This window comes from Leptonychotes weddellii, chromosome 7, assembly GCF_054177405.1.
Source record: "Leptonychotes weddellii isolate Sample4059 chromosome 7, ASM5417740v2, whole genome shotgun sequence".
NCBI lineage: Eukaryota > Metazoa > Chordata > Mammalia > Carnivora > Phocidae > Leptonychotes > Leptonychotes weddellii.
Window position 1 is genome coordinate 132,094,433 of NC_138375.1, and position 11,421 is coordinate 132,105,853.

The window sequence follows — 11,421 nt, forward strand, 5'->3', positions numbered from 1 at the left end:
AAAAATAAGTTGCAGTACAAACTGGTTTAACTAAAATTTCCAATCAATAAGACCTCTTTGAAAACAGAGATCTTGAAATTATGGTAAAATATTCCTCCAAAACATACAGCTGAACAGCAGGATATAGTAGTCAATACCAAGCTCTAAAAGGAAAAGATTGGCATGCCCATCTGCATCCACAGTGCCCAGCCTGTGACAGACAGCCTGTAACTACACTGCTGTTAAAACGCAATTCTAACCATGTGCACGTGCCCAATAACACGAGTGAATATAAAATATAGTCAGAGAAGCACAGAGAGAAGTTTCCTATGCAACAACCATAGGAAACCACTAATTTTAAAGGCCAAAAATGGTTCAAATACTAGCAATTACATTCAACCCAAAAAATTAACTCAAAATACAACTATAAAGATATCCCAAGTAGAGGTCATCCACAAATTTCAACTCAAATACAAGTATTTGTCAGGTTAGATTTTTATTTTCTATATTTGAAGTCAAACATAAAGTACAGAAAACATACTAAGACAAATACAATCTGCCATCTAATCAGCAAAAGCTGAGTGCCCACTAATAAGCAGGGTAGTAAGTCAAAACCATGATTTGTGGGGTAAAACCTCACCAAGATTAAAAAGGTAAGGCAAGCGAGGCCAACAATCTTAAATGTGCTCCTTAACATGAGATAAGCAACAACCATCTGGTTTATAGCTTCAGCACCAAATGATGGATGCCAACAGAAGTCTTTTCATTTCTTTCTTATCTTTTGTCAGATTATCCATAATCTATTTGCTTGTCCCTCTCTTACAATGACTCATAATAGTCTAACTACCACTATTTAGTGAAGATTTGGTCTCTTGAGGCATTCAACATTTATTCCAGCTGCTAATTCATATATACAGTCATTTGGGAGGTTTTAATGTACTAGCAATCAGTTTCAACCCATTAGTCCTTTTTTTCCCCTAGAAGAAAATTATTCATGAAACGCTGACCTTACAAATCATCAAGAAGCCTTTAATAACACTAGAATATTGCTCTAAGGCTACTGAGTGATGTTTCAGAAGATTTGGAAAGAAATCTAAAGGAACTCTGTGCAAATGGGAGTTCTGCTATACACTGCTTTTTGACCGCATATGTGACCGCCTTTTCCTAAAACAGTGAAATGCTTTAAAACTGGATTTTCGACCAGCATGAATAGTATTCTTATGTGGACTTTCACGGTTCTTGATCCATAACCTAAAACAGAATCACAAATATTAAGAATCTGCCAGGTAGCTCTATCAACATGATTAGCCACCAATGTAAATGGTTATAAGTTTGGGGCAGCAACTGGGTCTCTCCGTATTATCAAATCTGTATCAAAGGTCCATTCCAAGCCACGTCATCACGAATGTATGTTAGGATGGAAGTGGGGGGGAGTACAGTGAAATTAAGAATACAAACTAGAGTCAAACAGACCTACGTCAAGAAAGATGTGTTTACGTTCATCTTTTTTTTTTTTTTTTAAAGATTTTATTTATTTATTTGACAGAGAGACAGCGAGAGAGGGAACACAAGCAGGGGGAGTGGGAGAGGGAGAAGCAGGCTTCCCGCTGAGCAGGGAGCCCAATGTGGGGCTTGATCCCAGGGCTCCGGGATCATGACCTGAGCCGAAGGCAGACGCTTAACGACTGAGCCACCCAGGCGCCCCTTGTTTACGTTCATCTTTAAGGCTAAAGCTTCCTCATTTATAAAACGAGATCTACCTCACAATTTTGTTATAAGAATTAACACATTAAAGCACAATGCCTATCATATTAGCAGTCAACAAAGCTGTTTTTTTTCCTGTGACTACAAATCCCTAAGTCTGAGTTTCTCTAGTTTCCCTAAAATTAGAAACCAAGTGATAATTCTTTAATGTCCCAAATAAAGTACAGTTTTCACTTTCAACAATTTTAGATGAAAATATATGAAGAGCTATTGTTCCACAAAACATGGCAGTTGACTTCATCAGATCCTGCTTTATGATGCTGTGGTGTTTGCATACAACTACATACAATCTTATGAAAGAAAAAACTGCCCCCCAAAAAGCTGAGTGCAAATAATATTTTTGACTTAATGTGACTTAATGTGACTAAATCTTCCTTTCTGTTTGGTCTTCAATTAGCAGGGACTCCTCTAATATCCTTTTTCGTCTATCCCACCATGGACCTCTGATACAGATTTGATAATACGGAGAGACCCAGTTGCTCCCCCACTCAAAATCGGCCTAGTTAAAAAATCTATATACAACAGCTAGATGTACCCAAAGAATCACCTCTAATACTCTTTTTGGATACAAAGATCACAGCCTATTTTCTGTTTTGTTAGATCGCCACACGCTTATCTGAAAGACAATTACTATGCCTGATGATTCCTTCTTTGCTACTATTCTACACTTTGGGGCACCTGGGTGGCTCAGTTGGGTAAGGGACCAACTCCTGATTTCGGCTCAGGTCATGATCTCGGGATTATGGGATCAAGCCCTGCAGGGCCCCGGTCCCGTGCTCAGCAGGGAGTCTGCCTGGGATTCTCTCTTCCTCTCCCTCTGCCTCTCCCTGCTCTCCCACTTGCACACCCTCTCTCTCTCTAAAAAATAATAATAATAAAAATAAAAGTGCATCAAACATTTAACGCAACTTTGGACTGTTGAGCACAGGACAAATACAAACCCAGCAAGATGTATGAAAAGTAAATTTTAGTCTTCCAGTAACTTAAGACTGAAAGTTCTAACATTATGATTTTACATCAGATCCACCTCCCATGAGGAAAATTTTCCTGTTTTTGAAATCCCATAAAATTCCAAAGAAAATGACTTTATGTGACCAAATTTAAGCCAATATATCAGGAGAAAGTCTGAAATATAAATATATATATTAGAAATTTATTTCCTGTTTTGGACTTGAAGAAAACAGAAGGCTGGCAACCACTATAGGTGTCTACTTTCTCTCAACCTGTCTCTTCTTTAAACTATTACCCTTTTTTCCACTTTAAACTTTTCAAACAGCAGTCTGTAACCTTTTTCTTAACCTCCCATTTGCTTAACCCTAACCTACAGTCCGACTTCTACCTCCCCAGTCCCAGAAAAATTTGCTCTGCTTATATTCACATAACTACCAAATCCTATTAAACCATTCTCCGAGCTCATCCTACCCTAAACCTGGCCATCACTTGTCGCCACTGAAAACTCCCTCTTGCTCAGCACTCCTACCTCTCTTGGCATCTATAATTTTGCTCACTCCTATTCTCCTACCTCGTTAACCATTTTATTGCAGTCCTGTCCAAAATGTAATGTGGGCTGCTCCTAAGGATTCCCTTGGTCCTCTCCTCTTCCCGTTCTATATTAAACTGAGCTCCATGAGTAAGTTTCACACTTAAGCATATGCATACTTTCATTCTCCTCAGCAGGGGCCGTAATTCTCAACTGATTCTCAAATGGGAACCCTACCTCCCCCAAAAAGGTGAAAAGCATTTGTTCATACACTCTTCCCAAGTGATCTTCTAACTTCCAATACTAACTATATACTTACCAAATCTATAAAATCCCCAACCACTCTCTGGTCCAGATATCTATTAGACATATCCACCTAAATATCTGACAGGCCATGTGAAACTTAGAATCAAAAGCAAGCTATTCCACTTTCCTTGCCCAAATCTGCTCTTCTTCCTCTACTTTCCAAGTTAAATTATACCAAGTTACCCAAGATAAAAAACTTCTGAATTTTTATTTTTTTATAACTCATCACTTACCTGTCCCTAATTCCAATAACTCATCGTTTATCTGTCCCTAATTCCGGTATCTTTCAAAATTTATCCTATTCTTTTCCAGCTCCTATTATGTCCTTGACCTCTCACAAGGACTTAAATGAACTCTCTGGCCCCAGTTTCTGGACCCCTTTCATCCAACCTCCACATTTTTACTATGTGTCTCCTGAAAAAGTGTGTCACAATTTCCCCACCCCTATGCACTTAACCTCTCAATGGATCCCCATTAAAGTCCCAACCCTTCAAGAAAAAGCCTAAGACTATTCACAAACTGTTTCTGGCCACTCCTCCTGTCCCTCACATCCTGGCCTCCTATGTTTCACAGCCTAAGTTGTATGTGACCTGACTTTGCACATGCTTCTCCTCCATGAAAAGTCCTACTCGGCCTGACAAGTGCCTATTCACCCTTCAAAACTCAGCTCAAAGACCTCTGAAATGACTCTCTCAAGTTTCCCAAGCAGAATTGGCTGTTCTTTCCTTAGCAAGCCCCAAATGCTTTGTATATTCCTCATTACTGTATAACCTGATGAGTGCTTTATTGGTTCATTCGTCTTTATACCCCACTATAAATCCACTTGGGACAAAAGACCATAAGCCCCACAAGGATAGCAAGTCTATACATGGTGCCTGACATATGGGTGTCTGAGTATTTTTGGAACTGAGTTTTAGCACTATTTTAAAATGCTGTATTCAAGTATAATTAGTTCTGCTCTATTGCTTGTTCTGAAATGTGAATTTGTTCCAATGTGACTGATCTATCAGGGAATGTGAGCACAATGCAAAATTCTCATTTGCATACCATTTCTCATTTGCATCTACCACACTAGATGAAGGTAGAAAACTGCACCCAGCTGAACTAAGCTGTGCAGAAATACACAAAACACACACACCTCAAACACTACCCACCCCTTCAGTTCTCCCTGTGATATGAGCCACACCCACCCACCCACATCTGGTGTTACTATAATATTCCATTTGATTTCAGGTAACCCGCCTTCTACCATTTCACAGGAACTCACAAGCAGCAAACCTTTCCATACCCATTTACACAAGCAAACCAGGTCTTTCTCAATATGAAGTGCCTCATTTATTATAGTATTTATATATTCCTTAGCCATTTCAGATGTGTAAAACTGTGTTACCATTTTCATCAAATTCGTTTTTAACAGTAAGTCACTCAGTTGTGTTTCGATCTCATTTTCCCCTGCAAGCCTGTAGTTTTTACTGCACAATTTAGCATACCATGGTAACTTTCAGGAACCTATATACTGCTTCACAGCAGAATGGACTACATAAACTATCAGCTGTATGATGAGCTCTTAGATTTTTTTTTTAAAGATTTTATTTATTTATTAGACAGAGAGAGACACAGCAAGAGAGGGAACACAAGCAAGGGGAGTGGGAGAGGGAGAAGCAGGCTTCCCGTGGAGCAGGGAGCCCGATGTGGGGCTCGATCCCAGGACCCTGAGATCATGACCTGAGCCGAAGGCAGACGCTTAACGACTGAGCCACCCAGGCGCCCCGAGCTCTTAGATTTTAAGAAAATTTCAATATTCCAACTGCAGTAAGTTACTGGAGAGAAAACTGCCCTCCCACAAGTTTCATATACATACAGCCCAGGTCCCAACGGACTGTTAGGATAGTCACAACCTTTAAACTTGGTGCCCCTCACTTCTGGTAAGCAGAGGGTGGTTTTCTCCAGCTTAAAGTCTACAGTCCGACTAAGCCTAACTCAAAAAACAAGTTCTCAGTGCCTGAATTTTCAAGTGTACCATGTTATGGGTTTTACTGTTTTTTGACTGCTTTTAACTTCTTCTAAAACACCCTGATATTGTGATTTTAAATCACCCTGTTTTATAGAGCAACTGGCAAAACCCTCAAGTCCATTATAAAAGGAACTACAGAACACAACAGACACCGTATCCAAGTTAAAAAGATTGAGAGTCACTAACTCCATACTATCTCAGAAGTGACTTTTTTATATGTAGGGCCTCCACTCAATCTTCCAAACTGATGCCAAAGTAGTCTATAAATCACCTTGCTCCCCTAATAAAAATATTTTGGCTCCCTCCTTTTGGAATAAAGATACAAACTTCAGTTTTAGATGAGCAAGCGTGGTCCTTCAAAATCTAGGACACAGCTTTGCAGGCTCATCTCCAGTCACTCTCCCTGTCCCAGTATCACCTTACCACTGGCCATACCCCAACTTCTGGCACCTCATGCACCCACCACTCCCTTCTGTTTGAAACGACCCCCTCACCCCAGTTTGACAAACACCTATTCCGTGTTATTTTCTGTAAACTGGTCCCACACCTTCCACAAATTTATTCATCCTTCCTTCTGTTGTCTCATAGCACTTGTACGCCTACAACACCTATCGACTACACGGCCAAAAATGGAGTAGAATTCATTTTTGAATTCTCAGGGTCCAACGCTGTGTCCAGCATATACTATTCCTTGACACATAAATGAAGTTATGAAGAAAATATAAATGGATGAGGGAGAGGTAAAGGCCAGAAGAGGGTAAGGTTAAGGCAGTGTATACATGAGTCCCCATTCGGGACGCAAATAACTTTCTCCTCTTTAATTATTCAAATATGAAAACATGGTGCATTCCATTGTACTCTAATGCACCAGGTTCTGTGTACAGTAAGTTTACAGTCTTTTTTTTTGTTGTTGTTGTTTTTAAAGATTTTATTTATTTATTTGACAGAGAGAGAGACAGCGAGAGCAGGAACACAAGCAGGGGGAGTGGGAGAGGGAGAAGCAGGCTTCCTGCCGAGCAGGGAGCCCGATGTGGGACTCGATCCCAGGACCCTGGGATCATGACCTGAGCCGAAGGCAGACGCTTAACGACTGAGCCACCCAGGCGCCCCTATAGTTTAATTTATTCGGTATTTCCTAATTTCACAGTGTTTTCTTAACCACACTTTGTTGTAAAATGGCTACCTTCGTAATGTGAGTAGCAAGCAAGGTTAAACAAAAAAGTATGTCAAAAGTGGAAGCTAAGGATTTCAAAACTGAAACTGAACTTTTTTCTAGACAATAACATAAAGTCCCATTCACAACAAAAAAAGTGTAAATAAGTACTGCATAACCACAAATCCAAGTCCTTTCTGCATTAAAATACATGTCCTTAGCTGAACCTATCTGGACTTTTCCAAAGTGATAAACATTTTAAAAGCAGAGCTTCCCAACCAGTGTACCCTGCATCTGGGAAAGTTACAAGTGTGAAGATATTGGTCCCTCACCCCTCATGGCCCAAGGGCTACAGCTGGGAGCAGCACTGACCATCTATTCCACTATGCCTTACATACATTATCCCTTTCCACTGCACTACAATATGAAAAAAGCTTATACTTCAAAGAATATAAGAAGGTTAATATGCGTATAGTGGGATGCCTAAGCAATGACCAAAATGCATATTTATAAACTACAAGCACAGTAGGCAAATGCCTTCAATGCCTTTTTTTTTATTTGCAGTCAGGACCAAGTTCTATAACCAACTTCATTTTTAGTCAAGAGAAAATAGTCTGAAATTTCCCAATAATTGTAGTTTTATTGTGCCACCAAGATTTAAGAAACCTGAAAACACCTACAAACCAAACAGGCATTCAAAAGGACTTCTTCAACATTACCACTGATCAAGACATTTTTGAAACTATGCAAGAATCAACTTTCAGAATGAATCTTCTCAGTCTCACAAGAAAATGTCTTCTATCCCATCCTTATTTTTGACTACTTCATTTAGTATCTTGTTCACCTGCAAACTGAAGAGACACAACGGCCACAAATAACTTCTACCCATTAAAACACCCCTGCCCTCCCAAAAGAACTAATCTCCAGCAAGTATCTCATAGTCTCATGTGCTTTCTGCAAGTACCTTGGGCAAGTCATTTTAACCTTTCTGGGTCTGTTTCCACATTGGTAGTTTTTCAAATATTTTGCTTAAAGCACGATGACTGGACGAGATCACTGGTCTAAGATTACTAAGCAATTTTCATTCTAAAAGTCATCACATTCTGAAGACTGTGATAACTGCTCTGACAGCAATTACAAAGAAAGTCTTCAAAACCTTTTGACCCATGACCATATCAGCCCCAAAAGCCTACAAAACTGTTTTGGAATGGTAAACACTAGCGGGCTGTGAAAAACACCAAGTGCTATTACGGCCGTTTTATTTTTCACTTGTTCACATTCCCTCTCTTCCTCTCCAAAATTAAATGTCCAGACACAAGAATGCAAGAAATCCCGCACTAGCACTAATGGGACGATCCACCTAGAAAAAGCTAAGTATAGGAACTCAAATTCAAGCACATTATTGAAACCACGTCAGCTTAACACAGTAAATCCAAGCTCAAGCAAGGACTACTCACAATGTTGTCATCTGCAGTAACAGTTAAAGAAAAGGTTACAGGTGTTCGTTAGCAGGCTCTCTGGGGAGGGGGAGGGAGGAAAAAGAGTCCAAGGAAAAAAAAGTTTCCAAAGAAAATAACGACTGGCGTTTAGAAGTAAGAAAGGAGAGATGTGGTTGGGGTTACGGGAAAAAACTGCTTCAAGTAATTAGGGCTACCTCCGAGTTCTGAGCAATACTAGAAATCTCTTCATCTGGTGCCAAGTGCCTCTTTAACCAGGTCATTGTCACTCCCATCCCCTCCCCCGAAATCTGCGTTAAACTGAATTTTAAATACTTTTGGGGTGGGGGGGTCAACAGTTGGTTTCCCGCGTTGCGGTAACTGCGAAGTTCCACACTCCACGACGCACAATCCCACACAGCCACTCCGCCAAAGTTGCCACCCATCCCGGCCAAGAGTCCCGGACACCTACTCGCCGCCTCCGGGTGGCCGCAGCCGGGGTCCCGGGGCCAGGGCGCCCCGCCCCCGCCCCCTGCGCGCCCCCGCCCCCGCCGTCAATCAACGCCCCCCGCCCCCGGGCTGGGCGCGGGGGGCGCGGCCTGGGGCCCGGCCGGATTGCCACAGCGGCGCGTCCAGAGGGCCCCCAACAGCCGCCAGCTCCGCCACCCACAAAAGTTGCCCGCGCCACGGCCCAGCGCGTGCCTCGGTCCCGGAGGGCACGACGGAGCGGGGGGCCCGTGCGTGGCCAGTGCGGGAGCAGCACCCGGCCGGGCCTCGGGCCCGTCTCGCTCACCTCTCGGGGTGCGCCGCCTTCCTCCGCCGCTGCCGCCGCCTCCTCCCTGTGAGTGCAGCGGGGTCTGACCTGTGGAACCACCATACCAGTCCCGCCCGCTGCTGCAGCGCCGCCGCCGCCGCTCCTCCGCCGCCTCAGCCGCCGCTCTTTGTTCCCCCTCCGAGCGCCACCGCGTCAGCCGCCCGCCTCAGCCGCCCCGACGGGCCGCCGCTACGCCCTCCCGCCCTCTCGGCCCCCGGCCTCGCCCTCCTCGCTGCGCCCACTGCCGCCTTCGCCTCCGCGCCGCCGACGCCGCCGCCACCGACGCCGCCGCCTCCTCCTTCGCGCCCCCCTCGTTTTCATTGAAAGCAAACAAGCATCATGGCGGCGGCCGCCGTCCCCCAGCCAGCGAGCACCCCGACCGCCGCCGCCGCTCCAACATCCCCGCCGCCCATTGGCCGCCGCCGCCGGGCGCGACCATTCGGTGTCCGGCGGGGTGGGCCGCTCCCCAAGCCCCGCCCCCTCGCACACCCCCCGCGCTGGGCGGCGGTGGGCCGGCCCGGCGCGCTGCTGGGCCAGCCTTCCCGCTCTCCTCCGCCGCTCTTTGCCTGCTCCGTCCCTTAGCTTCTCCCTCCTCCCTTTTCCCATCTATTCCGACCCCCCCCTTTTTTTTGGTCTCAGGCTGTTCACTTTAGTCTCCTGTCTTCGCTCCTTTTCCTCGATCTCCTTCGCCTTCGTTCCCCTGTCAATCACGTGGAAACGCGGACCGGCTCTCAGACTTGACTTGAGCCAGTGTCTTCATCTGCCTGAAGATGAGACTCTCAGTCGTGAACAGTCGCATGATGCTTCCTGCCTCGAATATGCAGGAAAAAAATGTTAATTAGAGGCCCGTTTCGGTCCATTAATGGTCATTCAGTCTAGTAAGTTAAGGGACAGTAATGCTGGTGGGATCCTAGCCGGGGTAATTGTCCGCGACTGCCTTCAGGAATCAAGCTGTTCTGTTCAGGTGGTGATTGGAGGTGAGCGGAGATCGATGGTGATGGTGCATGTTAGCTGACTGGTGGTTGAGGCCCTGTGCTGGAGCCAGAATGGAGATGAATCAGGCCCCGCCCTGCCCTGAGTAAGCTCATGGTGTCGGGAAGAGAGAGACGCATGCCAAGGAAAGGGATAGCCACCTGCCCACCTACAGGGCAAACCAGGAAGGGCCACGGGGGTCCTTCCTGAAAAATCCACCCTGAAGAAGGGGGTGTGAAATTGGTTCCAGAAATGAACAACAGCAACAAAGTGAGACACCCCCTCCCTGAAGGCCGACTTGGGCTACAAGGATGTGGGAGATGGGTGGCTACTTGCTGCTGGGGCAGCGGAGAGCTGGAAGAGCAAGGAAAAGATTGAAGGACCAAAGCTGTTGGAGTTCTGTGCTTGCCTCTCTCCAGCGTGGCCTGGGGGTGGTCCTTACTTGTATTCTTCCAAGAAATCAAGTGACAACCCAGTGTTCAAGTGCCAGAGGACACTGGACAGGGCAGGGCACCAAAGCCCAGCAGGGTCGTGAGGGATTGATGAAACAAGTGCAGGCTGACCTCTCGGCATCCCTCCACATCCTCCAACCCCAGACCACCTAGTACTGGCATTGTGCAGCCCCTGCTATTCAGTATCACCTGGCTGAGGGGCTGATATCCATCTGGGTCTCTACCCCCACTTGAGTACTGTGCCCTGGCAACCTGTGCCCTAGCCTGGACAGATGGGTGCCTTTTTGTAACTCATCTGCCCAGAGGAAGCTACTTTTTATATTTGGCATAGTGTGTATGGAGGAGGGGAGTTCGTAACAAAAAACTTAGTGCATAAAACAACTTTTTGTATCTCATGATTCTGGTGCCCAGCTAGACAGTTCTACTGGTCTCACTGGGGGGTCTCATGCCTATACTGGAGATGGTGGCTAGGGATTGAGTGTCTGCCACCTTCGAGCCCCCCAAGGAGACATCTATCTCTGTGTAATGTCTCGTCGTCCTGCTTTTCTGTGGCCTCTCCCCCCAGCGGGTTATCCTGGATGTCCTACCTGGCAACCCAGGGTTCCACGAGGGAGCTGACAGACCTTCTGAGGAATACCACGTTCTCTGTATTCTATTGGTCAAAGCAGGCACAAGCCCAGTCCGGATTCAGGAAGAGAAGACATAAGCAAGGCAGGAGCTGCATGCACATGCAGGGAGGATGGACTTATTTGGGGCAATCTCGGTAGGCTAGGTACCACAGTGGTGGCCCTGCCTGAGCACATCCTGTTCTTTCTGAACAGAAACCACCAAATGCCTCACCTTTCCAGATCCACATCAAAGAGCCCCTCGTGTTAGGCAGGACCTCCCACTGCAAGTTATAAAACCCCAACTCAAATAGGCTTTATGCAGAAGGAGGTCATTTATGTATTCAGGTGTCCTGTAACTGAAAAGTTCAGGCATCGTAAGATGTCATCAAGAATCGATCTCATTCCCCCACCCTTCGCTCTGCTCGTCCACACTAGTGTCCTCA

The 11,421-nt window shown here is 45.3% G+C and overlaps 1 protein-coding gene across 1 annotated transcript in view; it reads right to left on the reverse strand.

The window, feature by feature from the left end:
• The window catches only part of CNOT6 (CCR4-NOT transcription complex subunit 6), a 59,766-nt gene extending 50,454 nt beyond the window's left edge, over positions 1-9,312 (reverse strand). Inside the window, exon 1 of the mRNA XM_081825626.1 lies at positions 8,926-9,312. The gene's annotated coding sequence lies outside the window, so the exon portion shown is untranslated. The remainder of the gene's footprint in view (positions 1-8,925) is intronic.
• Positions 9,313-11,421: the final 2,109 nt, after the last annotated feature.